Source organism: Rhinoderma darwinii, chromosome 3 (assembly GCF_050947455.1).
Source record: "Rhinoderma darwinii isolate aRhiDar2 chromosome 3, aRhiDar2.hap1, whole genome shotgun sequence".
Taxonomy (NCBI): domain Eukaryota; kingdom Metazoa; phylum Chordata; class Amphibia; order Anura; family Rhinodermatidae; genus Rhinoderma; species Rhinoderma darwinii.
Window position 1 is genome coordinate 413,156,844 of NC_134689.1, and position 27,138 is coordinate 413,183,981.

The following is a 27,138-nucleotide window of genomic DNA, read 5'->3' on the forward strand; positions in this document are numbered from 1 at the left end:
ATGATCACACTGTGTTGCTGGACAGGGAAGGGGGAGAAGTTGTATGCTGATTGGACAGCGTCATACAGAAAACATTAGCTGCCCAGAGTAAAAAGGAGTCATCTCCTATTTGGCTATTAGAGCTACATTAGTATATATAAATAAATGCTCATAACTTTGCAAATAAACGTTTTTAAAAAAAAACAAACAAATCACACTGTAGTTATCAGCATCATAGCGCCTATTAGGCTAGTTAGGAAATTGGGAATTGATAAACTGGTGACAGAGTCCATTTAAGGGACTATATACAGGAGTATGTGACAGAAAATAGTATTATAATTGACAGCAAGCAGAGATTTACTAAGGACAGAAGTTGTCCAACCAACCTGATTTGTTTTTATCAAGAGGAAAATAAAAGTCTGGACAAATGGGATGCTGTAGTTATAGTGATTTATACTCTAAATATTGCTCGCTTTTCAGAGTTGTAAGCCAGGGGCACAGCTGGAACCACTATTATTAATGTAATTAATCAGTGATAAAGAGGATGGAATTAAAATAACTCTTTCTATAGGTGACAAACTTTAATATGTTTCTGGAAGTTCTCTTCTTAAAATAGAACGTTGTGAACAGGACTTGAATCTGTGCAGGGGGACCCCATTGGATTTCAAATCCAATGCCTTAACCACTCGGCCATCACAACTTATGTACCCTGACTGTTAAGACTTCTGGCAACTACACCTAAGGGGCTAGCCTAAAATATAAGATCAGTCTTTTGCTCTGAACTGAGCTGTGTGGTAGGACACCATGAGAAGAAAAGTGCTTTGGTGCTGTGGCTTAGTTGGTTAAAGCGCCTGTCTAGTAAACAGGAGATCCTGAGTTCAAATCTCAGCAGTGCCTTGCTATTTGTTGCTTTAGTTTATTCACTTGTTTATTATTTAAGCTTACATAACTAAAGTATATGATGAATCAAATTCTTTATAGGCAATTAAAAATCTATCGGGTTTTTCATTGGTGACAGAGACCCCATGAATGTCATTGAGTTTTCTATAAGTAGTAAGTTCAATACAAAGTAATTATAGACCAGTAAGCTTAACATCCATTGTGGGAAAAACTTTTGAAGAGCTCTTAAAGGGACTCTGTTACCAGTTTATCAGGTCCCTAACTCCTAACTAGTCTAATTGGTGCTTTGCTGCTGATAACTACAGGGTGATTTGTAGTAAAAAAAATGTTTATTATTTGCAAAATTATGAGCATTTTCTAAATATGTAATTTAGCCTTTATTAGACATCTGGGAGGTAACAGCAGCAATTCTCCTGAGGTGGAGCTGACTCTCAGCATCTGATGCTGTCCTATCAGCATGAAGTTGCTTCACACACATTGTGAAACTCAAGCTACAGGGAAGGAGGATCAATTCAAACAGCCATATCTCGGGCTGTGGGCCACCTAAAACAGCAGATTTGGTGGCATTTGAAAGACTGGATTCTACTCTTTCATATGACACCAAAATCACAGTTCTAGCTGTGACAGAACCGAAGATATCACCTGTTGAAAACACAGTCGGGAATGGACGCAGTGTACTATATGATCACACTGTGTTGCTGGACAGGGAAGGGGGAGAAGTTGTATGCTGATTGGACAGCGTCATACAGAAAACATTAGCTGCCCAGAGTAAAAAGGAGTCATCTCCTATTTGGCTATTAGAGCTACATTAGTATATATAAATAAATGCTCATAACTTTGCAAATAAACGTTTTTAAAAAAAAACAAACAAATCACACTGTAGTTATCAGCATCATAGCGCCTATTAGGCTAGTTAGGAAATTGGGAATTGATAAACTGGTGACAGAGTCCATTTAAGGGACTATATACAGGAGTATGTGACAGAAAATAGTATTATAATTGACAGCAAGCAGAGATTTACTAAGGACAGAAGTTGTCCAACCAACCTGATTTGTTTTTATCAAGAGGAAAATAAAAGTCTGGACAAATGGGATGCTGTAGTTATAGTGATTTATACTCTAAATATTGCTCGCTTTTCAGAGTTGTAAGCCAGGGGCACAGCTGGAACCACTATTATTAATGTAATTAATCAGTGATAAAGAGGATGGAATTAAAATAACTCTTTCTATAGGTGACAAACTTTAATATGTTTCTGGAAGTTCTCTTCTTAAAATAGAACGTTGTGAACAGGACTTGAATCTGTGCAGGGGGACCCCATTGGATTTCAAATCCAATGCCTTAACCACTCGGCCATCACAACTTATGTACCCTGACTGTTAAGACTTCTGGCAACTACACCTAAGGGGCTAGCCTAAAATATGAGATCAGTCTTTTGCTCTGAACTGAGCTGTGTGGTAGGACACCATGAGAAGAAAAGTGCTTTGGTGCTGTGGCTTAGTTGGTTAAAGCGCCTGTCTAGTAAACAGGAGATCCTGAGTTCAAATCTCAGCAGTGCCTTGCTATTTGTTGCTTTAGGTTATTCACTTGTTTATTATTTAAGCTTACATAACTAAAGTTTATGATGAATCAAATTCTTTATAGGCAATTAAAAATCTATCGGGTTTTTCATTGGTGACAGAGACCCCATGAATGTCATTGAGTTTTCTATAAGTAGTAAGTTCAATACAAAGTAATTATAGACCAGTAAGCTTAACATCCATTGTGGGAAAAACTTTTGAAGAGCTCTTAAAGGGACTCTGTTACCAGTTTATCAGGTCCCTAACTCCTAACTAGTCTAATTGGTGCTTTGCTGCTGATAACTACAGGGTGATTTGTAGTAAAAAAAATGTTTATTATTTGCAAAATTATGAGCATTTTCTAAATATGTAATTTAGCCTTTATTAGACATCTGGGAGGTAACAGCAGCAATTCTCCTGAGGTGGAGCTGACTCTCAGCATCTGATGCTGTCCTATCAGCATGAAGTTGCTTCACACACATTGTGAAACTCAAGCTACAGGGAAGGAGGATCAATTCATACAGCCATATCTCGGGCTGTGGGCCACCTAAAAAAAACAGATTTGGTGGCATTTGAAAGACTGGATTCTACTCTTTCATATGACACCAAAATCACAGTTCTAGCTGTGACAGAACCAAAGATATCACCTGTTGAAAACACAGTCGGGAATGGACGCAGTGTACTATATGATCACACTGTGTTGCTGGACAGGGAAGGGGGAGAAGTTGTATGCTGATTGGACAGCGTCATACAGAAAACATTAGCTGCCCAGAGTAAAAAGGAGTCATCTCCTATTTGGCTATTAGAGCTACATTAGTATATATAAATAAATGCTCATAACTTTGCAAATAAACGTTTTTAAAAAAAAAAAAAACAAATCACACTGTAGTTATCAGCATCATAGCGCCTATTAGGCTAGTTAGGAAATTGGGAATTGATAAACTGGTGACAGAGTCCATTTAAGGGACTATATACAGGAGTATGTGACAGAAAATAGAATTATAATTGACAGCAAGCAGAGATTTACTAAGGACAGAAGTTGTCCAACCAACCTGATTTGTTTTTATCAAGAGGAAAATAAAAGTCTGGACAAATGGGATGCTGTAGTTATAGTGATTTATACTCTAAATATTGCTCGCTTTTCAGAGTTGTAAGCCAGGGGCACAGCTGGAACCACTATTATTAATGTAATTAATCAGTGATAAAGAGGATGGAATTAAAATAACTCTTTCTATAGGTGACAAACTTTAATATGTTTCTGGAAGTTCTCTTCTTAAAATAGAACGTTGTGAACAGGACTTGAATCTGTGCAGGGGGACCCCATTGGATTTCAAATCCAATGCCTTAACCACTCGGCCATCACAACTTATGTACCCTGACTGTTAAGACTTCTGGCAACTACACCTAAGGGGCTAGCCTAAAATATAAGATCAGTCTTTTGCTCTGAACTGAGCTGTGTGGTAGGACACCATGAGAAGAAAAGTGCTTTGGTGCTGTGGCTTAGTTGGTTAAAGCGCCTGTCTAGTAAACAGGAGATCCTGAGTTCAAATCTCAGCAGTGCCTTGCTATTTGTTGCTTTAGGTTATTCACTTGTTTATTATTTAAGCTTACATAACTAAAGTTTATGATGAATCAAATTCTTTATAGGCAATTAAAAATCTATCGGGTTTTTCATTGGTCACAGAGACCCCATGAATGTCATTGAGTTTTCTATAAGTAGTAAGTTCAATACAAAGTAATTATAGACCAGTAAGCTTAACATCCATTGTGGGAAAAACTTTTGAAGAGCTCTTAAAGGGACTCTGTTACCAGTTTATCAGGTCCCTAACTCCTAACTAGTCTAATTGGTGCTTTGCTGCTGATAACTACAGGGTGATTTGTAGTAAAAAAAATGTTTATTATTTGCAAAATTATGAGCATTTTCTAAATATGTAATTTAGCCTTTATTAGACATCTGGGAGGTAACAGCAGCAATTCTCCTGAGGTGGAGCTGACTCTCAGCATCTGATGCTGTCCTATCAGCATGAAGTTGCTTCACACACATTGTGAAACTCAAGCTACAGGGAAGGAGGATCAATTCAAACAGCCATATCTCGGGCTGTGGGCCACCTAAAACAGCAGATTTGGTGGCATTTGAAAGACTGGATTCTACTCTTTCATATGACACCAAAATCACAGTTCTAGCTGTGACAGAACCGAAGATATCACCTGTTGAAAACACAGTCGGGAATGGACGCAGTGTACTATATGATCACACTGTGTTGCTGGACAGGGAAGGGGGAGAAGTTGTATGCTGATTGGACAGCGTTATACAGAAAACATTAGCTGCCCAGAGTAAAAAGGAGTCATCTCCTATTTGGCTATTAGAGCTACATTAGTATATATAAATAAATGCTCATAACTTTGCAAATAAACGTTTTTTTAAAAAAAACAACAAATCACACTGTAGTTATCAGCATCATAGCGCCTATTAGGCTAGTTAGGAAATTGGGAATTGATAAACTGGTGACAGAGTCCATTTAAGGGACTATATACAGGAGTATGTGACAGAAAATAGTATTATAATTGACAGCAAGCAGAGATTTACTAAGGACAGAAGTTGTCCAATCAACCTGATTTGTTTTTATCAAGAGGAAAATAAAAGTCTGGACAAATGGGATGCTGTAGTTATAGTGATTTATACTCTAAATATTGCTCGCTTTTCAGAGTTGTAAGCCAGGGGCACAGCTGGAACCACTATTATTAATGTAATTAATCAGTGATAAAGAGGATGGAATTAAAATAACTCTTTCTATAGGTGACAAACTTTAATATGTTTCTGGAAGTTCTCTTCTTAAAATAGAACGTTGTGAACAGGACTTGAATCTGTGCAGGGGGACCCCATTGGATTTCAAATCCAATGCCTTAACCACTCGGCCATCACAACTTATGTACCCTGACTGTTAAGACTTCTGGCAACTACACCTAAGGGGCTAGCCTAAAATATGAGATCAGTCTTTTGCTCTGAACTGAGCTGTGTGGTAGGACACCATGAGAAGAAAAGTGCTTTGGTGCTGTGGCTTAGTTGGTTAAAGCGCCTGTCTAGTAAACAGGAGATCCTGAGTTCAAATCTCAGCAGTGCCTTGCTATTTGTTGCTTTAGTTTATTCACTTGTTTATTATTTAAGCTTACATAACTAAAGTATATGATGAATCAAATTCTTTATAGGCAATTAAAAATCTATCGGGTTTTTCATTGGTGACAGAGACCCCATGAATGTCATTGAGTTTTCTATAAGTAGTAAGTTCAATACAAAGTAATTATAGACCAGTAAGCTTAACATCCATTGTGGGAAAAACTTTTGAAGAGCTCTTAAAGGGACTCTGTTACCAGTTTATCAGGTCCCTAACTCCTAACTAGTCTAATTGGTGCTTTGCTGCTGATAACTACAGGGTGATTTGTAGTAAAAAAAATGTTTATTATTTGCAAAATTATGAGCATTTTCTAAATATGTAATTTAGCCTTTATTAGACATCTGGGAGGAAACAGCAGCAATTCTCCTGAGGTGGAGCTGACTCTCAGCATCTGATGCTGTCCTATCAGCATGAAGTTGCTTCACACACATTGTGAAACTCAAGCTACAGGGAAGGAGGATCAATTCAAACAGCCATATCTCGGGCTGTGGGACACCTAAAAAAGCAGATTTGGTGGCATTTGAAAGACTGGATTCTACTCTTTCATATGACACCAAAATCACAGTTCTAGCTGTGACAGAACCGAAGATATCACCTGTTGAAAACACAGTCGGGAATGGACGCAGTGTACTATATGATCACACTGTGTTGCTGGACAGGGAAGGGGGAGAAGTTGTATGCTGATTGGACAGCGTCATACAGAAAACATTAGCTGCCCAGAGTAAAAAGGAGTCATCTCCTATTTGGCTATTAGAGCTACATTAGTATATATAAATAAATGCTCATAACTTTGCAAATAAACGTTTTTAAAAAAAAAAAAACAACAAATCACACTGTAGTTATCAGCATCATAGCGCCTATTAGGCTAGTTAGGAAATTGGGAATTGATAAACTGGTGACAGAGTCCATTTAAGGGACTATATACAGGAGTATGTGACAGAAAATAGTATTATAATTGACAGCAAGCAGAGATTTACTAAGGACAGAAGTTGTCCAACCAACCTGATTTGTTTTTATCAAGAGGAAAATAAAAGTCTGGACAAATGGGATGCTGTAGTTATAGTGATTTATACTCTAAATATTGCTCGCTTTTCAGAGTTGTAAGCCAGGGGCACAGCTGGAACCACTATTATTAATGTAATTAATCAGTGATAAAGAGGATGGAATTAAAATAACTCTTTCTATAGGTGACAAACTTTAATATGTTTCTGGAAGTTCTCTTCTTAAAATAGAACGTTGTGAACAGGACTTGAATCTGTGCAGGGGGACCCCATTGGATTTCAAATCCAATGCCTTAACCACTCGGCCATCACAACTTATGTACCCTGACTGTTAAGACTTCTGGCAACTACACCTAAGGGGCTAGCCTAAAATATGAGATCAGTCTTTTGCTCTGAACTGAGCTGTGTGGTAGGACACCATGAGAAGAAAAGTGCTTTGGTGCTGTGGCTTAGTTGGTTAAAGCGCCTGTCTAGTAAACAGGAGATCCTGAGTTCAAATCTCAGCAGTGCCTTGCTATTTGTTGCTTTAGGTTATTCACTTGTTTATTATTTAAGCTTACATAACTAAAGTTTATGATGAATCAAATTCTTTATAGGCAATTAAAAATCTATCGGGTTTTTCATTGGTGACAGAGACCCCATGAATGTCATTGAGTTTTCTATAAGTAGTAAGTTCAATACAAAGTAATTATAGACCAGTAAGCTTAACATCCATTGTGGGAAAAACTTTTGAAGAGCTCTTAAAGGGACTCTGTTACCAGTTTATCAGGTCCCTAACTCCTAACTAGTCTAATTGGTGCTTTGCTGCTGATAACTACAGGGTGATTTGTAGTAAAAAAAATGTTTATTATTTGCAAAATTATGAGCATTTTCTAAATATGTAATTTAGCCTTTATTAGACATCTGGGAGGAAACAGCAGCAATTCTCCTGAGGTGGAGCTGACTCTCAGCATCTGATGCTGTCCTATCAGCATGAAGTTGCTTCACACACATTGTGAAACTCAAGCTACAGGGAAGGAGGATCAATTCAAACAGCCATATCTCGGGCTGTGGGACACCTAAAAAAGCAGATTTGGTGGCATTTGAAAGACTGGATTCTACTCTTTCATATGACACCAAAATCACAGTTCTAGCTGTGACAGAACCGAAGATATCACCTGTTGAAAACACAGTCGGGAATGGACGCAGTGTACTATATGATCACACTGTGTTGCTGGACAGGGAAGGGGGAGAAGTTGTATGCTGATTGGACAGCGTCATACAGAAAACATTAGCTGCCCAGAGTAAAAAGGAGTCATCTCCTATTTGGCTATTAGAGCTACATTAGTATATATAAATAAATGCTCATAACTTTGCAAATAAACGTTTTTAAAAAAAAAAAAACAACAAATCACACTGTAGTTATCAGCATCATAGCGCCTATTAGGCTAGTTAGGAAATTGGGAATTGATAAACTGGTGACAGAGTCCATTTAAGGGACTATATACAGGAGTATGTGACAGAAAATAGTATTATAATTGACAGCAAGCAGAGATTTACTAAGGACAGAAGTTGTCCAACCAACCTGATTTGTTTTTATCAAGAGGAAAATAAAAGTCTGGACAAATGGGATGCTGTAGTTATAGTGATTTATACTCTAAATATTGCTCGCTTTTCAGAGTTGTAAGCCAGGGGCACAGCTGGAACCACTATTATTAATGTAATTAATCAGTGATAAAGAGGATGGAATTAAAATAACTCTTTCTATAGGTGACAAACTTTAATATGTTTCTGGAAGTTCTCTTCTTAAAATAGAACGTTGTGAACAGGACTTGAATCTGTGCAGGGGGACCCCATTGGATTTCAAATCCAATGCCTTAACCACTCGGCCATCACAACTTATGTACCCTGACTGTTAAGACTTCTGGCAACTACACCTAAGGGGCTAGCCTAAAATATGAGATCAGTCTTTTGCTCTGAACTGAGCTGTGTGGTAGGACACCATGAGAAGAAAAGTGCTTTGGTGCTGTGGCTTAGTTGGTTAAAGCGCCTGTCTAGTAAACAGGAGATCCTGAGTTCAAATCTCAGCAGTGCCTTGCTATTTGTTGCTTTAGGTTATTCACTTGTTTATTATTTAAGCTTACATAACTAAAGTTTATGATGAATCAAATTCTTTATAGGCAATTAAAAATCTATCGGGTTTTTCATTGGTGACAGAGACCCCATGAATGTCATTGAGTTTTCTATAAGTAGTAAGTTCAATACAAAGTAATTATAGACCAGTAAGCTTAACATCCATTGTGGGAAAAACTTTTGAAGAGCTCTTAAAGGGACTCTGTTACCAGTTTATCAGGTCCCTAACTCCTAACTAGTCTAATTGGTGCTTTGTTGCTGATAACTACAGGGTGATTTGTAGTAAAAAAAATGTTTATTATTTGCAAAATTATGAGCATTTTCTAAATATGTAATTTAGCCTTTATTAGACATCTGGGAGGTAACAGCAGCAATTCTCCTGAGGTGGAGCTGACTCTCAGCATCTGATGCTGTCCTATCAGCATGAAGTTGCTTCACACACATTGTGAAACTCAAGCTACAGGGAAGGAGGATCAATTCAAACAGCCATATCTCGGGCTGTGGGCCACCTAAAAAAGTAGATTTGGTGGCATTTGAAAGACTGGATTCTACTCTTTCATATGACACCAAAATCACAGTTCTAGCTGTGACAGAACCGAAGATATCACCTGTTGAAAACACAGTCGGGAATGGACGCAGTGTACTATATGATCACACTGTGTTGCTGGACAGGGAAGGGGGAGAAGTTGTATGCTGATTGGACAGCGTCATACAGAAAACATTAGCTGCCCAGAGTAAAAAGGAGTCATCTCCTATTTGGCTATTAGAGCTACATTAGTATATATAAATAAATGCTCATAACTTTGCAAATAAACGTTTTTAAAAAAAAAAAAACAACAAATCACACTGTAGTTATCAGCATCATAGCGCCTATTAGGCTAGTTAGGAAATTGGGAATTGATAAACTGGTGACAGAGTCCATTTAAGGGACTATATACAGGAGTATGTGACAGAAAATAGTATTATAATTGACAGCAAGCAGAGATTTACTAAGGACAGAAGTTGTCCAACCAACCTGATTTGTTTTTATCAAGAGGAAAATAAAAGTCTGGACAAATGGGATGCTGTAGTTATAGTGATTTATACTCTAAATATTGCTCGCTTTTCAGAGTTGTAAGCCAGGGGCACAGCTGGAACCACTATTATTAATGTAATTAATCAGTGATAAAGAGGATGGAATTAAAATAACTCTTTCTATAGGTGACAAACTTTAATATGTTTCTGGAAGTTCTCTTCTTAAAAGAGAACGTTGTGAACAGGACTTGAACCTGTGCAGGGGGACCCCATTAGATTTCAAATCCAACGCCTTAACCACTCGGCCATCACAACTTACGTACCCTGACTGTTAAGACTTCTGGCAACTACACCTAAGGGGCTAGCCTAAAATATGAGATCAGTCTTTTGCTCTGAACTGAGCTGTGTGGTAGGACACCATGAGAAGAAAAGTGCTTTGGTGCTGTGGCTTGGTTGGTTAAAGCGCCTGTCTAGTAAACAGGAGATCCTGAGTTCAAATCTCAGCAGTGCCTTGCTATTTGTTGCTTTAGGTTATTCACTTGTTTATTATTTAAGTTTACATAACTAAAGTTTATGATGAATCAAATTCTTTATAGGCAATTAAAAATCTATCGGGTTTTTCATTGGTGACAGAGACCCCATGAATGTCATTGAGTTTTCTATAAGTAGTAAGTTCAATACAAAGTAATTATAGACCAGTAAGCTTAACATCCATTGTGGGAAAAACTTTTGAAGAGCTCTTAAAGGGACTCTGTTACCAGTTTATCAGGTCCCTAACTCCTAACTAGTCTAATTGGTGCTTTGCTGCTGATAACTACAGGGTGATTTGTAGTAAAAAAAATGTTTATTATTTGCAAAATTATGAGCATTTTCTAAATATGTAATTTAGCCTTTATTAGACATCTGGGAGGTAACAGCAGCAATTCTCCTGAGGTGGAGCTGACTCTCAGCATCTGATGCTGTCCTATCAGCATGAAGTTGCTTCACACACATTGTGAAACTCAAGCTACAGGGAAGGAGGATCAATTCAAACAGCCATATCTCGGGCTGTGGGCCACCTAAAAAAGCAGATTTGGTGGCATTTGAAAGACTGGATTCTACTCTTTCATATGACACCAAAATCACAGTTCTAGCTGTGACAGAACCGAAGATATCACCTGTTGAAAACACAGTCGGGAATGGACGCAGTGTACTATATGATCACACTGTGTTGCTGGACAGGGAAGGGGGAGAAGTTGTATGCTGATTGGACAGCGTCATACAGAAAACATTAGCTGCCCAGAGTAAAAAGGAGTCATCTCCTATTTGGCTATTAGAGCTACATTAGTATATATAAATAAATGCTCATAACTTTGCAAATAAACGTTTTTAAAAAAAAAAAAAAATCACACTGTAGTTATCAGCATCATAGCGCCTATTAGGCTAGTTAGGAAATTGGGAATTGATAAACTGGTGACAGAGTCCATTTAAGGGACTATATACAGGAGTATGTGACAGAAAATAGTATTATAATTGACAGCAAGCAGAGATTTACTAAGGACAGAAGTTGTCCAACCAACCTGATTTGTTTTTATCAAGAGGAAAATAAAAGTCTGGACAAATGGGATGCTGTAGTTATAGTGATTTATACTCTAAATATTGCTCGCTTTTCAGAGTTGTAAGCCAGGGGCACAGCTGGAACCACTATTATTAATGTAATTAATCAGTGATAAAGAGGATGGAATTAAAATAACTCTTTCTATAGGTGACAAACTTTAATATGTTTCTGGAAGTTCTCTTCTTAAAAGAGAATGTTGTGAACAGGACTTGAACCTGTGCAGGGGGACCCCATTGGATTTCAAATCCAACGCCTTAACCACTCGGCCATCACAACTTACGTACCCTGACTGTTAAGACTTCTGGCAACTACACCTAAGGGGCTAGCCTAAAATATGAGATCAGTCTTTTGCTCTCAACTGAGCTGTGTGGTAGGACACCATGAGAAGAAAAGTGCTTTGGTGCTGTGGCTTAGTTGGTTAAAGCGCCTGTCTAGTAAACAGGAGATCCTGAGTTCAAATCTCAGCAGTGCCTTGCTATTTGTTGCTTTAGGTTATTCACTTGTTTATTATTTAAGTTTACATAACTAAAGTTTATGATGAATCAAATTCTTTATAGGCAATTAAAAATCTATCGGGTTTTTCATTGGTGACAGAGACCCCATGAATGTCATTGAGTTTTCTATAAGTAGTAAGTTCAATACAAAGTAATTATAGACCAGTAAGCTTAACATCCATTGTGGGAAAAACTTTTGAAGAGCTCTTAAAGGGACTCTGTTACCAGTTTATCAGGTCCCTAACTCCTAACTAGTCTAATTGGTGCTTTGCTGCTGATAACTACAGGGTGATTTGTAGTAAAAAAAATGTTTATTATTTGCAAAATTATGAGCATTTTCTAAATATGTAATTTAGCCTTTATTAGACATCTGGGAGGTAACAGCAGCAATTCTCCTGAGGTGGAGCTGACTCTCAGCATCTGATGCTGTCCTATCAGCATGAAGTTGCTTCACACACATTGTGAAACTCAAGCTACAGGGAAGGAGGATCAATTCAAACAGCCATATCTCGGGCTGTGGGCCACCTAAAAAAGCAGATTTGGTGGCATTTGAAAGACTGGATTCTACTCTTTCATATGACACCAAAATCACAGTTCTAGCTGTGACAGAACCGAAGATATCACCTGTTGAAAACACAGTCGGGAATGGACGCAGTGTACTATATGATCACACTGTGTTGCTGGACAGGGAAGGGGGAGAAGTTGTATGCTGATTGGACAGCGTCATACAGAAAACATTAGCTGCCCAGAGTAAAAAGGAGTCATCTCCTATTTGGCTATTAGAACTACATTAGTATATATAAATAAATGCTCATAACTTTGCAAATAAACGTTTTTAAAAAAAAAAAAAAATCACACTGTAGTTATCAGCATCATAGCGCCTATTAGGCTAGTTAGGAAATTGGGAATTGATAAACTGGTGACAGAGTCCATTTAAGGGACTATATACAGGAGTATGTGACAGAAAATAGTATTATAATTGACAGCAAGCAGAGATTTACTAAGGACAGAAGTTGTCCAACCAACCTGATTTGTTTTTATCAAGAGGAAAATAAAAGTCTGGACAAATGGGATGCTGTAGTTATAGTGATTTATACTCTAAATATTGCTCGCTTTTCAGAGTTGTAAGCCAGGGGCACAGCTGGAACCACTATTATTAATGTAATTAATCAGTGATAAAGAGGATGGAATTAAAATAACTCTTTCTATAGGTGACAAACTTTAATATGTTTCTGGAAGTTCTCTTCTTAAAAGAGAATGTTGTGAACAGGACTTGAACCTGTGTAGGGCGACCCCATTGGATTTCAAATCCAACGCCTTAACCACTCGGCCATCACAACTTACGTACCCTGACTGTTAAGACTTCTGGCAACTACACCTAAGGGGCTAGCCTAAAATATGAGATCAGTCTTTTGCTCTGAACTGAGCTGTGTGGTAGGACACATGAGAAGAAAAGTGCTTTGGTGCTGTGGCTTAGTTGGTTAAAGCGCCTGTCTAGTAAACAGGAGATCCTGAGTTCAAATCTCAGCAGTGCCTTGCTATTTGTTGCTTTAGGTTATTCACTTGTTTATTATTTAAGTTTACATAACTAAAGTTTATGATGAATCAAATTCTTTATAGGCAATTAAAAATCTATCGGGTTTTTCATTGGTGACAGAGACCCCATGAATGTCATTGAGTTTTCTATAAGTAGTAAGTTCAATACAAAGTAATTATAGACCAGTAAGCTTAACATCCATTGTGGGAAAAACTTTTGAAGAGCTCTTAAAGGGACTCTGTTACCAGTTTATCAGGTCCCTAACTCCTAACTAGTCTAATTGGTGCTTTGCTGCTGATAACTACAGGGTGATTTGTAGTAAAAAAAAATGTTTATTATTTGCAAAATTATGAGCATTTTCTAAATATGTAATTTAGCCTTTATTAGACATCTGGGAGGTAACAGCAGCAATTCTCCTGAGGTGGAGCTGACTCTCAGCATCTGATGCTGTCCTATCAGCATGAAGTTGCTTCACACACATTGTGAAACTCAAGCTACAGGGAAGGAGGATCAATTCAAACAGCCATATCTCGGGCTGTGGGCCACCTAAAAAAGCAGATTTGGTGGCATTTGAAAGACTGGATTCTACTCTTTCATATGACACCAAAATCACAGTTCTAGCTGTGACAGAACCGAAGATATCACCTGTTGAAAACACAGTCGGGAATGGACGCAGTGTACTATATGATCACACTGTGTTGCTGGACAGGGAAGGGGGAGAAGTTGTATGCTGATTGGACAGCGTCATACAGAAAACATTAGCTGCCCAGAGTAAAAAGGAGTCATCTCCTATTTGGCTATTAGAGCTACATTAGTATATATAAATAAATGCTCATAACTTTGCAAATAAACGTTTTTTAAAAAAAAAAAACAAATCACACTGTAGTTATCAGCATCATAGCGCCTATTAGGCTAGTTAGGAAATTGGGAATTGATAAACTGGTGACAGAGTCCATTTAAGGGACTATATACAGGAGTATGTGACAGAAAATAGTATTATAATTGACAGCAAGCAGAGATTTACTAAGGACAGAAGTTGTCCAACCAACCTGATTTGTTTTTATCAAGAGGAAAATAAAAGTCTGGACAAATGGGATGCTGTAGTTATAGTGATTTATACTCTAAATATTGCTCGCTTTTCAGAGTTGTAAGCCAGGGGCACAGCTGGAACCACTATTATTAATGTAATTAATCAGTGATAAAGAGGATGGAATTAAAATAACTCTTTCTATAGGTGACAAACTTTAATATGTTTCTGGAAGTTCTCTTCTTAAAAGAGAATGTTGTGAACAGGACTTGAACCTGTGCAGGGGGACCCCATTGGATTTCAAATCCAACGCCTTAACCACTCGGCCATCACAACTTACGTACCCTGACTGTTAAGACTTCTGGCAACTACACCTAAGGGGCTAGCCTAAAATATGAGATCAGTCTTTTGCTCTGAACTGAGCTGTGTGGTAGGACACATGAGAAGAAAAGTGCTTTGGTGCTGTGGCTTAGTTGGTTAAAGCGCCTGTCTAGTAAACAGGAGATCCTGAGTTCAAATCTCAGCAGTGCCTTGCTATTTGTTGCTTTAGGTTATTCACTTGTTTATTATTTAAGTTTACATAACTAAAGTTTATGATGAATCAAATTCTTTATAGGCAATTAAAAATCTATCGGGTTTTTCATTGGTGACAGAGACCCCATGAATGTCATTGAGTTTTCTATAAGTAGTAAGTTCAATACAAAGTAATTATAGACCAGTAAGCTTAACATCCATTGTGGGAAAAACTTTTGAAGAGCTCTTAAAGGGACTCTGTTACCAGTTTATCAGGTCCCTAACTCCTAACTAGTCTAATTGGTGCTTTGCTGCTGATAACTACAGGGTGATTTGTAGTAAAAAAAAATGTTTATTATTTGCAAAATTATGAGCATTTTCTAAATATGTAATTTAGCCTTTATTAGACATCTGGGAGGTAACAGCAGCAATTCTCCTGAGGTGGAGCTGACTCTCAGCATCTGATGCTGTCCTATCAGCATGAAGTTGCTTCACACACATTGTGAAACTCAAGCTACAGGGAAGGAGGATCAATTCAAACAGCCATATCTCGGGCTGTGGGCCACCTAAAAAAGCAGATTTGGTGGCATTTGAAAGACTGGATTCTACTCTTTCATATGACACCAAAATCACAGTTCTAGCTGTGACAGAACCGAAGATATCACCTGTTGAAAACACAGTCGGGAATGGACGCAGTGTACTATATGATCACACTGTGTTGCTGGACAGGGAAGGGGGAGAAGTTGTATGCTGATTGGACAGCGTCATACAGAAAACATTAGCTGCCCAGAGTAAAAAGGAGTCATCTCCTATTTGGCTATTAGAGCTACATTAGTATATATAAATAAATGCTCATAACTTTGCAAATAAACGTTTTTTAAAAAAAAAAAACAAATCACACTGTAGTTATCAGCATCATAGCGCCTATTAGGCTAGTTAGGAAATTGGGAATTGATAAACTGGTGACAGAGTCCATTTAAGGGACTATATACAGGAGTATGTGACAGAAAATAGTATTATAATTGACAGCAAGCAGAGATTTACTAAGGACAGAAGTTGTCCAACCAACCTGATTTGTTTTTATCAAGAGGAAAATAAAAGTCTGGACAAATGGGATGCTGTAGTTCTAGTGATTTATACTCTAAATATTGCTCGCTTTTCAGAGTTGTAAGCCAGGGGCACAGCTGGAACCACTATTATTAATGTAATTAATCAGTGATAAAGAGGATGGAATTAAAATAGCTCTTTCTATAGGTGACAAACTTGAATATGTTTCTGGAAGTTCTCTTCTTAAAAGAGAACGTTGTGAACAGGACTTGAACCTGTGCAGGGGGACCCCATTGGATTTCAAATCCAACGCCTTAACCACTCGGCCATCTCAACTTACGTACCCTGACTGTTAAGACTTCTGGCAACTACACCTAAGGGGCTAGCCTAAAATATGAGATCAGTCTTTTGCTCTGAACTGAGCTGTGTGGTAGGACACATGAGAAGAAAAGTGCTTTGGTGCTGTGGCTTAGTTGGTTAAAGCGCCTGTCTAGTAAACAGGAGATCCTGAGTTCAAATCTCAGCAGTGCCTTGCTATTTGTTGCTTTAGGTTATTCACTTGTTTATTATTTAAGTTTACATAACTAAAGTTTATGATGAATCAAATTCTTTATAGGCAATTAAAAATCTATCGGGTTTTTCATTGGTGACAGAGACCCCATGAATGTCATTGAGTTTTCTATAAGTAGTAAGTTCAATACAAAGTAATTATAGACCAGTAAGCTTAACATCCATTGTGGGAAAAACTTTTGAAGAGCTCTTAAAGGGACTCTGTTACCAGTTTATCAGGTCCCTAACTCCTAACTAGTCTAATTGGTGCTTTGCTGCTGATAACTACAGGGTGATTTGTAGTAAAAAAAAATGTTTATTATTTGCAAAATTATGAGCATTTTCTAAATATGTAATTTAGCCTTTATTAGACATCTGGGAGGTAACAGCAGCAATTCTCCTGAGGTGGAGCTGACTCTCAGCATCTGATGCTGTCCTATCAGCATGAAGTTGCTTCACACACATTGTGAAACTCAAGCTACAGGGAAGGAGGATCAATTCAAACAGCCATATCTCGGGCTGTGGGCCACCTAAAAAAGCAGATTTGGTGGCATTTGAAAGACTGGATTCTACTCTTTCATATGACACCAAAATCACAGTTCTAGCTGTGACAGAACCGAAGATATCACCTGTTGAAAACACAGTCGGGAATGGACGCAGTGTACTATATGATCACACTGTGTTGCTGGACAGGGAAGGGGGAGAAGTTGTATGCTGATTGGACAGCGTCATACAGAAAACATTAGCTGCCCAGAGTAAAAAGGAGTCATCTCCTATTTGGCTATTAGAGCTACATTAGTATATATAAATAAATGCTCATAACTTTGCAAATAAACGTTTTTTAAAAAAAAAAAACAAATCACACTGTAGTTATCAGCATCATAGCGCCTATTAGGCTAGTTAGGAAATTGGGAATTGATAAACTGGTGACAGAGTCCATTTAAGGGACTATATACAGGAGTATGTGACAGAAAATAGTATTATAATTGACAGCAAGCAGAGATTTACTAAGGACAGAAGTTGTCCAACCAACCTGATTTGTTTTTATCAAGAGGAAAATAAAAGTCTGGACAAATGGGATGCTGTAGTTCTAGTGATTTATACTCTAAATATTGCTCGCTTTTCAGAGTTGTAAGCCAGGGGCACAGCTGGAACCACTATTATTAATGTAATTAATCAGTGATAAAGAGGATGGAATTAAAATAGCTCTTTCTATAGGTGACAAACTTGAATATGTTTCTGGAAGTTCTCTTCTTAAAAGAGAACGTTGTGAACAGGACTTGAACCTGTGCAGGGGGACCCCATTGGATTTCAAATCCAACGCCTTAACCACTCGGCCATCACAACTTACGTACCCTGACTGTTAAGACTTCTGGCAACTACACCTAAGGGGCTAGCCTAAAATATGAGATCAGTCTTTTGCTCTGAACTGAGCTGTGTGGTAGGACACATGAGAAGAAAAGTGCTTTGGTGCTGTGGCTTAGTTGGTTAAAGCGCCTGTCTAGTAAACAGGAGATCCTGAGTTCAAATCTCAGCAGTGCCTTGCTATTTGTTGCTTTAGGTTATTCACTTGTTTATTATTTAAGTTTACATAACTAAAGTTTATGATGAATCAAATTCTTTATAGGCAATTAAAAATCTATCGGGTTTTTCATTGGTGACAGAGACCCCATGAATGTCATTGAGTTTTCTATAAGTAGTAAGTTCAATACAAAGTAATTATAGACCAGTAAGCTTAACATCCATTGTGGGAAAAACTTTTGAAGAGCTCTTAAAGGGACTCTGTTACCAGTTTATCAGGTCCCTAACTCCTAACTAGTCTAATTGGTGCTTTGCTGCTGATAACTACAGGGTGATTTGTAGTAAAAAAAAATGTTTATTATTTGCAAAATTATGAGCATTTTCTAAATATGTAATTTAGCCTTTATTAGACATCTGGGAGGTAACAGCAGCAATTCTCCTGAGGTGGAGCTGACTCTCAGCATCTGATGCTGTCCTATCAGCATGAAGTTGCTTCACACACATTGTGAAACTCAAGCTACAGGGAAGGAGGATCAATTCAAACAGCCATATCTCGGGCTGTGGGCCACCTAAAAAAGCAGATTTGGTGGCATTTGAAAGACTGGATTCTACTCTTTCATATGACACCAAAATCACAGTTCTAGCTGTGACAGAACCGAAGATATCACCTGTTGAAAACACAGTCGGGAATGGACGCAGTGTACTATATGATCACACTGTGTTGCTGGACAGGGAAGGGGGAGAAGTTGTATGCTGATTGGACAGCGTCATACAGAAAACATTAGCTGCCCAGAGTAAAAAGGAGTCATCTCCTATTTGGCTATTAGAGCTACATTAGTATATATAAATAAATGCTCATAACTTTGCAAATAAACGTTTTTTAAAAAAAAAAAACAAATCACACTGTAGTTATCAGCATCATAGCGCCTATTAGGCTAGTTAGGAAATTGGGAATTGATAAACTGGTGACAGAGTCCATTTAAGGGACTATATACAGGAGTATGTGACAGAAAATAGTATTATAATTGACAGCAAGCAGAGATTTACTAAGGACAGAAGTTGTCCAACCAACCTGATTTGTTTTTATCAAGAGGAAAATAAAAGTCTGGACAAATGGGATGCTGTAGTTATAGTGATTTATACTCTAAATATTGCTCGCTTTTCAGAGTTGTAAGCCAGGGGCACAGCTGGAACCACTATTATTAATGTAATTAATCAGTGATAAAGAGGATGGAATTAAAATAACTCTTTCTATAGGTGACAAACTTTAATATGTTTCTGGAAGTTCTCTTCTTAAAAGAGAACGTTGTGAACAGGACTTGAACCTGTGCAGGGGGACCCCATTGGATTTCAAATCCAACGCCTTAACCACTCGGCCATCACAACTTACGTACCCTGACTATTAAGACTTCTGGCAACTACACCTAAGGGGCTAGCCTAAAATATGAGATCAGTCTTTTGCTCTGAACTGAGCTGTGTGGTAGGACACATGAGAAGAAAAGTGCTTTGGTGCTGTGGCTTAGTTGGTTAAAGCGCCTGTCTAGTAAACAGGAGATCCTGAGTTCAAATCTCAGCAGTGCCTTGCTATTTGTTGCTTTAGGTTATTCACTTGTTTATTATTTAAGTTTACATAACTAAAGTTTATGATGAATCAAATTCTTTATAGGCAATTAAAAATCTATCGGGTTTTTCATTGGTGACAGAGACCCCATGAATGTCATTGAGTTTTCTATAAGTAGTAAGTTCAATACAAAGTAATTATAGACCAGTAAGCTTAACATCCATTGTGGGAAAAACTTTTGAAGAGCTCTTAAAGGGACTCTGTTACCAGTTTATCAGGTCCCTAACTCCTAACTAGTCTAATTGGTGCTTTGCTGCTGATAACTACAGGGTGATTTGTAGTAAAAAAAAATGTTTATTATTTGCAAAATTATGAGCATTTTCTAAATATGTAATTTAGCCTTTATTAGACATCTGGGAGGTAACAGCAGCAATTCTCCTGAGGTGGAGCTGACTCTCAGCATCTGATGCTGTCCTATCAGCATGAAGTTGCTTCACACACATTGTGAAACTCAAGCTACAGGGAAGGAGGATCAATTCAAACAGCCATATCTCGGGCTGTGGGCCACCTAAAAAAAGCAGATTTGGTGGCATTTGAAAGACTGGATTCTACTCTTTCATATGACACCAAAATCACAGTTCTAGCTGTGACAGAACCGAAGATATCACCTGTTGAAAACACAGTCGGGAATGGACGCAGTGTACTATATGATCACACTGTGTTGCTGGACAGGGAAGGGGGAGAAGTTGTATGCTGATTGGACAGCGTCATACAGAAAACATTAGCTGCCCAGAGTAAAAAGGAGTCATCTCCTATTTGGCTATTAGAACTACATTAGTATATATAAATAAATGCTCATAACTTTGCAAATAAACGTTTTTAAAAAAAAAAAAAAAATCACACTGTAGTTATCAGCATCATAGCGCCTATTAGGCTAGTTAGGAAATTGGGAATTGATAAACTGGTGACAGAGTCCATTTAAGGGACTATATACAGGAGTATGTGACAGAAAATAGTATTATAATTGACAGCAAGCAGAGATTTACTAAGGACAGAAGTTGTCCAACCAACCTGATTTGTTTTTATCAAGAGGAAAATAAAAGTCTGGACAAATGGGATGCTGTAGTTATAGTGATTTATACTCTAAATATTGCTCGCTTTTCAGAGTTGTAAGCCAGGGGCACAGCTGGAACCACTATTATTAATGTAATTAATCAGTGATAAAGAGGATGGAATTAAAATAACTCTTTCTATAGGTGACAAACTTTAATATGTTTCTGGAAGTTCTCTTCTTAAAAGAGAATGTTGTGAACAGGACTTGAACCTGTGCAGGGCGACCCCATTGGATTTCAAATCCAACGCCTTAACCACTCGGCCATCACAACTTACGTACCCTGACTGTTAAGACTTCTGGCAACTACACCTAAGGGGCTAGCCTAAAATATGAGATCAGTCTTTTGCTCTGAACTGAGCTGTGTGGTAGGACACATGAGAAGAAAAGTGCTTTGGTGCTGTGGCTTAGTTGGTTAAAGCGCCTGTCTAGTAAACAGGAGATCCTGAGTTCAAATCTCAGCAGTGCCTTGCTATTTGTTGCTTTAGGTTATTCACTTGTTTATTATTTAAGTTTACATAACTAAAGTTTATGATGAATCAAATTCTTTATAGGCAATTAAAAATCTATCGGGTTTTTCATTGGTGACAGAGACCCCATGAATGTCATTGAGTTTTCTATAAGTAGTAAGTTCAATACAAAGTAATTATAGACCAGTAAGCTTAACATCCATTGTGGGAAAAACTTTTGAAGAGCTCTTAAAGGGACTCTGTTACCAGTTTATCAGGTCCCTAACTCCTAACTAGTCTAATTGGTGCTTTGCTGCTGATAACTACAGGGTGATTTGTAGTAAAAAAAAATGTTTATTATTTGCAAAATTATGAGCATTTTCTAAATATGTAATTTAGCCTTTATTAGACATCTGGGAGGTAACAGCAGCAATTCTCCTGAGGTGGAGCTGACTCTCAGCATCTGATGCTGTCCTATCAGCATGAAGTTGCTTCACACACATTGTGAAACTCAAGCTACAGGGAAGGAGGATCAATTCAAACAGCCATATCTCGGGCTGTGGGCCACCTAAAAAAAGCAGATTTGGTGGCATTTGAAAGACTGGATTCTACTCTTTCATATGACACCAAAATCACAGTTCTAGCTGTGACAGAACCGAAGATATCACCTGTTGAAAACACAGTCGGGAATGGACGCAGTGTACTATATGATCACACTGTGTTGCTGGACAGGGAAGGGGGAGAAGTTGTATGCTGATTGGACAGCGTCATACAGAAAACATTAGCTGCCCAGAGTAAAAAGGAGTCATCTCCTATTTGGCTATTAGAACTACATTAGTATATATAAATAAATGCTCATAACTTTGCAAATAAACGTTTTTAAAAAAAAAAAAAAAATCACACTGTAGTTATCAGCATCATAGCGCCTATTAGGCTAGTTAGGAAATTGGGAATTGATAAACTGGTGACAGAGTCCATTTAAGGGACTATATACAGGAGTATGTGACAGAAAATAGTATTATAATTGACAGCAAGCAGAGATTTACTAAGGACAGAAGTTGTCCAACCAACCTGATTTGTTTTTATCAAGAGGAAAATAAAAGTCTGGACAAATGGGATGCTGTAGTTATAGTGATTTATACTCTAAATATTGCTCGCTTTTCAGAGTTGTAAGCCAGGGGCACAGCTGGAACCACTATTATTAATGTAATTAATCAGTGATAAAGAGGATGGAATTAAAATAACTCTTTCTATAGGTGACAAACTTTAATATGTTTCTGGAAGTTCTCTTCTTAAAAGAGAATGTTGTGAACAGGACTTGAACCTGTGCAGGGCGACCCCATTGGATTTCAAATCCAACGCCTTAACCACTCGGCCATCACAACTTACGTACCCTGACTGTTAAGACTTCTGGCAACTACACCTAAGGGGCTAGCCTAAAATATGAGATCAGTCTTTTGCTCTGAACTGAGCTGTGTGGTAGGACACATGAGAAGAAAAGTGCTTTGGTGCTGTGGCTTAGTTGGTTAAAGCGCCTGTCTAGTAAACAGGAGATCCTGAGTTCAAATCTCAGCAGTGCCTTGCTATTTGTTGCTTTAGGTTATTCACTTGTTTATTATTTAAGTTTACATAACTAAAGTTTATGATGAATCAAATTCTTTATAGGCAATTAAAAATCTATCGGGTTTTTCATTGGTGACAGAGACCCCATGAATGTCATTGAGTTTTCTATAAGTAGTAAGTTCAATACAAAGTAATTATAGACCAGTAAGCTTAACATCCATTGTGGGAAAAACTTTTGAAGAGCTCTTAAAGGGACTCTGTTACCAGTTTATCAGGTCCCTAACTCCTAACTAGTCTAATTGGTGCTTTGCTGCTGATAACTACAGGGTGATTTGTAGTAAAAAAAAATGTTTATTATTTGCAAAATTATGAGCATTTTCTAAATATGTAATTTAGCCTTTATTAGACATCTGGGAGGTAACAGCAGCAATTCTCCTGAGGTGGAGCTGACTCTCAGCATCTGATGCTGTCCTATCAGCATGAAGTTGCTTCACACACATTGTGAAACTCAAGCTACAGGGAAGGAGGATCAATTCAAACAGCCATATCTCGGGCTGTGGGCCACCTAAAAAAGCAGATTTGGTGGCATTTGAAAGACTGGATTCTACTCTTTCATATGACACCAAAATCACAGTTCTAGCTGTGACAGAACCGAAGATATCACCTGTTGAAAACACAGTCGGGAATGGACGCAGTGTACTATATGATCACACTGTGTTGCTGGACAGGGAAGGGGGAGAAGTTGTATGCTGATTGGACAGCGTCATACAGAAAACATTAGCTGCCCAGAGTAAAAAGGAGTCATCTCCTATTTGGCTATTAGAGCTACATTAGTATATATAAATAAATGCTCATAACTTTGCAAATAAACGTTTTTTAAAAAAAAAAAACAAATCACACTGTAGTTATCAGCATCATAGCGCCTATTAGGCTAGTTAGGAAATTGGGAATTGATAAACTGGTGACAGAGTCCATTTAAGGGACTATATACAGGAGTATGTGACAGAAAATAGTATTATAATTGACAGCAAGCAGAGATTTACTAAGGACAGAAGTTGTCCAACCAACCTGATTTGTTTTTATCAAGAGGAAAATAAAAGTCTGGACAAATGGGATGCTGTAGTTCTAGTGATTTATACTCTAAATATTGCTCGCTTTTCAGAGTTGTAAGCCAGGGGCACAGCTGGAACCACTATTATTAATGTAATTAATCAGTGATAAAGAGGATGGAATTAAAATAGCTCTTTCTATAGGTGACAAACTTGAATATGTTTCTGGAAGTTCTCTTCTTAAAAGAGAACGTTGTGAACAGGACTTGAACCTGTGCAGGGGGACCCCATTGGATTTCAAATCCAACGCCTTAACCACTCGGCCATCACAACTTACGTACCCTGACTGTTAAGACTTCTGGCAACTACACCTAAGGGGCTAGCCTAAAATATGAGATCAGTCTTTTGCTCTGAACTGAGCTGTGTGGTAGGACACATGAGAAGAAAAGTGCTTTGGTGCTGTGGCTTAGTTGGTTAAAGCGCCTGTCTAGTAAACAGGAGATCCTGAGTTCAAATCTCAGCAGTGCCTTGCTATTTGTTGCTTTAGGTTATTCACTTGTTTATTATTTAAGTTTACATAACTAAAGTTTATGATGAATCAAATTCTTTATAGGCAATTAAAAATCTATCGGGTTTTTCATTGGTGACAGAGACCCCATGAATGTCATTGAGTTTTCTATAAGTAGTAAGTTCAATACAAAGTAATTATAGACCAGTAAGCTTAACATCCATTGTGGGAAAAACTTTTGAAGAGCTCTTAAAGGGACTCTGTTACCAGTTTATCAGGTCCCTAACTCCTAACTAGTCTAATTGGTGCTTTGCTGCTGATAACTACAGGGTGATTTGTAGTAAAAAAAAATGTTTATTATTTGCAAAATTATGAGCATTTTCTAAATATGTAATTTAGCCTTTATTAGACATCTGGGAGGTAACAGCAGCAATTCTCCTGAGGTGGAGCTGACTCTCAGCATCTGATGCTGTCCTATCAGCATGAAGTTGCTTCACACACATTGTGAAACTCAAGCTACAGGGAAGGAGGATCAATTCAAACAGCCATATCTCGGGCTGTGGGCCACCTAAAAAAAGCAGATTTGGTGGCATTTGAAAGACTGGATTCTACTCTTTCATATGACACCAAAATCACAGTTCTAGCTGTGACAGAACCGAAGATATCACCTGTTGAAAACACAGTCGGGAATGGACGCAGTGTACTATATGATCACACTGTGTTGCTGGACAGGGAAGGGGGAGAAGTTGTATGCTGATTGGACAGCGTCATACAGAAAACATTAGCTGCCCAGAGTAAAAAGGAGTCATCTCCTATTTGGCTATTAGAGCTACATTAGTATATATAAATAAATGCTCATAACTTTGCAAATAAACGTTTTTTAAAAAAAAAAAACAAATCACACTGTAGTTATCAGCATCATAGCGCCTATTAGGCTAGTTAGGAAATTGGGAATTGATAAACTGGTGACAGAGTCCATTTAAGGGACTATATACAGGAGTATGTGACAGAAAATAGTATTATAATTGACAGCAAGCAGAGATTTACTAAGGACAGAAGTTGTCCAACCAACCTGATTTGTTTTTATCAAGAGGAAAATAAAAGTCTGGACAAATGGGATGCTGTAGTTATAGTGATTTATACTCTAAATATTGCTCGCTTTTCAGAGTTGTAAGCCAGGGGCACAGCTGGAACCACTATTATTAATGTAATTAATCAGTGATAAAGAGGATGGAATTAAAATAACTCTTTCTATAGGTGACAAACTTTAATATGTTTCTGGAAGTTCTCTTCTTAAATGAGAATGTTGTGAACAGGACTTGAACCTGTGCAGGGGGACCCCATTGGATTTCAAATCCAACGCCTTAACCACTCGGCCATCACAACTTACGTACCCTGACTGTTAAGACTTCTGGCAACTACACCTAAGGGGCTAGCCTAAAATATGAGATCAGTCTTTTGCTCTGAACTGAGCTGTGTGGTAGGACACCATGAGAAGAAAAGTGCTTTGGTGCTGTGGCTTAGTTGGTTAAAGCACCTGTCTAGTAAACCGGAGATCCTGACTTCAAATCTCAGCAGTGCCTTGCTATTTGTTGCTTTACGTTATTCACTTGTTTATTATTTAAGTTTACATAACTAAAGTTTATGATGAATCAAATTCTTTATAGGCAATTAAAAATCTATCGGGTTTTTCATTGGTGACAGAGACCCCATGAATGTCATTGAGTTTTCTATAAGTAGTAAGTTCAATACAAAGTAATTATAGACCAGTAAGCTTAACATCCATTGTGGGAAAAACTTTTGAAGAGCTCTTAAAGGGACTCTGTTACCAGTTTATCAGGTCCCTAACTCCTAACTAGTCTAATTGGTGCTTTGCTGCTGATAACTACAGGGTGATTTGTAGTAAAAAAAAATGTTTATTATTTGCAAAATTATGAGCATTTTCTAAATATGTAATTTAGCCTTTATTAGACATCTGGGAGGTAACAGCAGCAATTCTCCTGAGGTGGAGCTGACTCTCAGCATCTGATGCTGTCCTATCAGCATGAAGTTGCTTCACACACATTGTGAAACTCAAGCTACAGGGAAGGAGGATCAATTCAAACAGCCATATCTCGGGCTGTGGGCCACCTAAAAAAGCAGATTTGGTGGCATTTGAAAGACTGGATTCTACTCTTTCATATGACACCAAAATCACAGTTCTAGCTGTGACAGAACCGAAGATATCACCTGTTGAAAACACAGTCGGGAATGGACGCAGTGTACTATATGATCACACTGTGTTGCTGGACAGGGAAGGGGGAGAAGTTGTATGCTGATTGGACAGCGTCATACAGAAAACATTAGCTGCCCAGAGTAAAAAGGAGTCATCTCCTATTTGGCTATTAGAGCTACATTAGTATATATAAATAAATGCTCATAACTTTGCAAATAAACGTTTTTTAAAAAAAAAAAAACAAATCACACTGTAGTTATCAGCATCATAGCGCCTATTAGGCTAGTTAGGAAATTGGGAATTGATAAACTGGTGACAGAGTCCATTTAAGGGACTATATACAGGAGTATGTGACAGAAAATAGTATTATAATTGACAGCAAGCAGAGATTTACTAAGGACAGAAGTTGTCCAACCAACCTGATTTGTTTTTATCAAGAGGAAAATAAAAGTCTGGACAAATGGGATGCTGTAGTTATAGTGATTTATACTCTAAATATTGCTCGCTTTTCAGAGTTGTAAGCCAGGGGCACAGCTGGAACCACTATTATTAATGTAATTAATCAGTGATAAAGAGGATGGAATTAAAATAACTCTTTCTATAGGTGACAAACTTTAATATGTTTCTGGAAGTTCTCTTCTTAAAAGAGAACGTTGTGAACA

General features: G+C 37.9%; 24 non-coding genes across 24 annotated transcripts; 15 read left to right on the forward strand and 9 right to left on the reverse strand.

Moving 5' to 3' along the window:
* Positions 1-802: 802 nt before the first annotated feature.
* Positions 803-876, forward strand: TRNAT-AGU (transfer RNA threonine (anticodon AGU)). The gene has a single exon. It is a non-coding gene; the product is annotated as a tRNA-Thr (tRNA).
* A 1,486-nt stretch (positions 877-2,362) lies between these two features.
* Positions 2,363-2,436, forward strand: TRNAT-AGU (transfer RNA threonine (anticodon AGU)). Its single transcript has one exon. It is a non-coding gene; the product is annotated as a tRNA-Thr (tRNA).
* Positions 2,437-3,924: 1,488 nt separating this feature from the next.
* Positions 3,925-3,998, forward strand: TRNAT-AGU (transfer RNA threonine (anticodon AGU)). The gene has a single exon. It is a non-coding gene; the product is annotated as a tRNA-Thr (tRNA).
* A 1,486-nt stretch (positions 3,999-5,484) lies between these two features.
* On the forward strand, positions 5,485-5,558 carry TRNAT-AGU (transfer RNA threonine (anticodon AGU)). The gene has a single exon. It is a non-coding gene; the product is annotated as a tRNA-Thr (tRNA).
* A 1,489-nt stretch (positions 5,559-7,047) lies between these two features.
* TRNAT-AGU (transfer RNA threonine (anticodon AGU)) lies at positions 7,048-7,121 on the forward strand. Its single transcript has one exon. It is a non-coding gene; the product is annotated as a tRNA-Thr (tRNA).
* A 1,489-nt stretch (positions 7,122-8,610) lies between these two features.
* On the forward strand, positions 8,611-8,684 carry TRNAT-AGU (transfer RNA threonine (anticodon AGU)). Its single transcript has one exon. It is a non-coding gene; the product is annotated as a tRNA-Thr (tRNA).
* Positions 8,685-11,526: 2,842 nt separating this feature from the next.
* Positions 11,527-11,608, reverse strand: TRNAS-UGA (transfer RNA serine (anticodon UGA)). The gene has a single exon. It is a non-coding gene; the product is annotated as a tRNA-Ser (tRNA).
* Positions 11,609-11,731: 123 nt separating this feature from the next.
* On the forward strand, positions 11,732-11,805 carry TRNAT-AGU (transfer RNA threonine (anticodon AGU)). The gene has a single exon. It is a non-coding gene; the product is annotated as a tRNA-Thr (tRNA).
* A 1,279-nt stretch (positions 11,806-13,084) lies between these two features.
* On the reverse strand, positions 13,085-13,166 carry TRNAS-UGA (transfer RNA serine (anticodon UGA)). The gene has a single exon. It is a non-coding gene; the product is annotated as a tRNA-Ser (tRNA).
* A 122-nt stretch (positions 13,167-13,288) lies between these two features.
* TRNAT-AGU (transfer RNA threonine (anticodon AGU)) lies at positions 13,289-13,362 on the forward strand. Its single transcript has one exon. It is a non-coding gene; the product is annotated as a tRNA-Thr (tRNA).
* A 1,282-nt stretch (positions 13,363-14,644) lies between these two features.
* On the reverse strand, positions 14,645-14,726 carry TRNAS-UGA (transfer RNA serine (anticodon UGA)). The gene has a single exon. It is a non-coding gene; the product is annotated as a tRNA-Ser (tRNA).
* Positions 14,727-14,848: 122 nt separating this feature from the next.
* TRNAT-AGU (transfer RNA threonine (anticodon AGU)) lies at positions 14,849-14,922 on the forward strand. Its single transcript has one exon. It is a non-coding gene; the product is annotated as a tRNA-Thr (tRNA).
* Positions 14,923-16,408: 1,486 nt separating this feature from the next.
* Positions 16,409-16,482, forward strand: TRNAT-AGU (transfer RNA threonine (anticodon AGU)). Its single transcript has one exon. It is a non-coding gene; the product is annotated as a tRNA-Thr (tRNA).
* A 1,282-nt stretch (positions 16,483-17,764) lies between these two features.
* Positions 17,765-17,846, reverse strand: TRNAS-UGA (transfer RNA serine (anticodon UGA)). The gene has a single exon. It is a non-coding gene; the product is annotated as a tRNA-Ser (tRNA).
* A 122-nt stretch (positions 17,847-17,968) lies between these two features.
* TRNAT-AGU (transfer RNA threonine (anticodon AGU)) lies at positions 17,969-18,042 on the forward strand. Its single transcript has one exon. It is a non-coding gene; the product is annotated as a tRNA-Thr (tRNA).
* A 1,282-nt stretch (positions 18,043-19,324) lies between these two features.
* TRNAS-UGA (transfer RNA serine (anticodon UGA)) lies at positions 19,325-19,406 on the reverse strand. Its single transcript has one exon. It is a non-coding gene; the product is annotated as a tRNA-Ser (tRNA).
* Positions 19,407-19,528: 122 nt separating this feature from the next.
* TRNAT-AGU (transfer RNA threonine (anticodon AGU)) lies at positions 19,529-19,602 on the forward strand. The gene has a single exon. It is a non-coding gene; the product is annotated as a tRNA-Thr (tRNA).
* Positions 19,603-20,884: 1,282 nt separating this feature from the next.
* TRNAS-UGA (transfer RNA serine (anticodon UGA)) lies at positions 20,885-20,966 on the reverse strand. Its single transcript has one exon. It is a non-coding gene; the product is annotated as a tRNA-Ser (tRNA).
* A 122-nt stretch (positions 20,967-21,088) lies between these two features.
* TRNAT-AGU (transfer RNA threonine (anticodon AGU)) lies at positions 21,089-21,162 on the forward strand. Its single transcript has one exon. It is a non-coding gene; the product is annotated as a tRNA-Thr (tRNA).
* Positions 21,163-22,444: 1,282 nt separating this feature from the next.
* Positions 22,445-22,526, reverse strand: TRNAS-UGA (transfer RNA serine (anticodon UGA)). Its single transcript has one exon. It is a non-coding gene; the product is annotated as a tRNA-Ser (tRNA).
* A 122-nt stretch (positions 22,527-22,648) lies between these two features.
* Positions 22,649-22,722, forward strand: TRNAT-AGU (transfer RNA threonine (anticodon AGU)). The gene has a single exon. It is a non-coding gene; the product is annotated as a tRNA-Thr (tRNA).
* A 1,282-nt stretch (positions 22,723-24,004) lies between these two features.
* Positions 24,005-24,086, reverse strand: TRNAS-UGA (transfer RNA serine (anticodon UGA)). The gene has a single exon. It is a non-coding gene; the product is annotated as a tRNA-Ser (tRNA).
* A 122-nt stretch (positions 24,087-24,208) lies between these two features.
* TRNAT-AGU (transfer RNA threonine (anticodon AGU)) lies at positions 24,209-24,282 on the forward strand. Its single transcript has one exon. It is a non-coding gene; the product is annotated as a tRNA-Thr (tRNA).
* Positions 24,283-25,565: 1,283 nt separating this feature from the next.
* TRNAS-UGA (transfer RNA serine (anticodon UGA)) lies at positions 25,566-25,647 on the reverse strand. The gene has a single exon. It is a non-coding gene; the product is annotated as a tRNA-Ser (tRNA).
* Between the last annotated feature and the right edge of the window lie 1,491 nt (positions 25,648-27,138).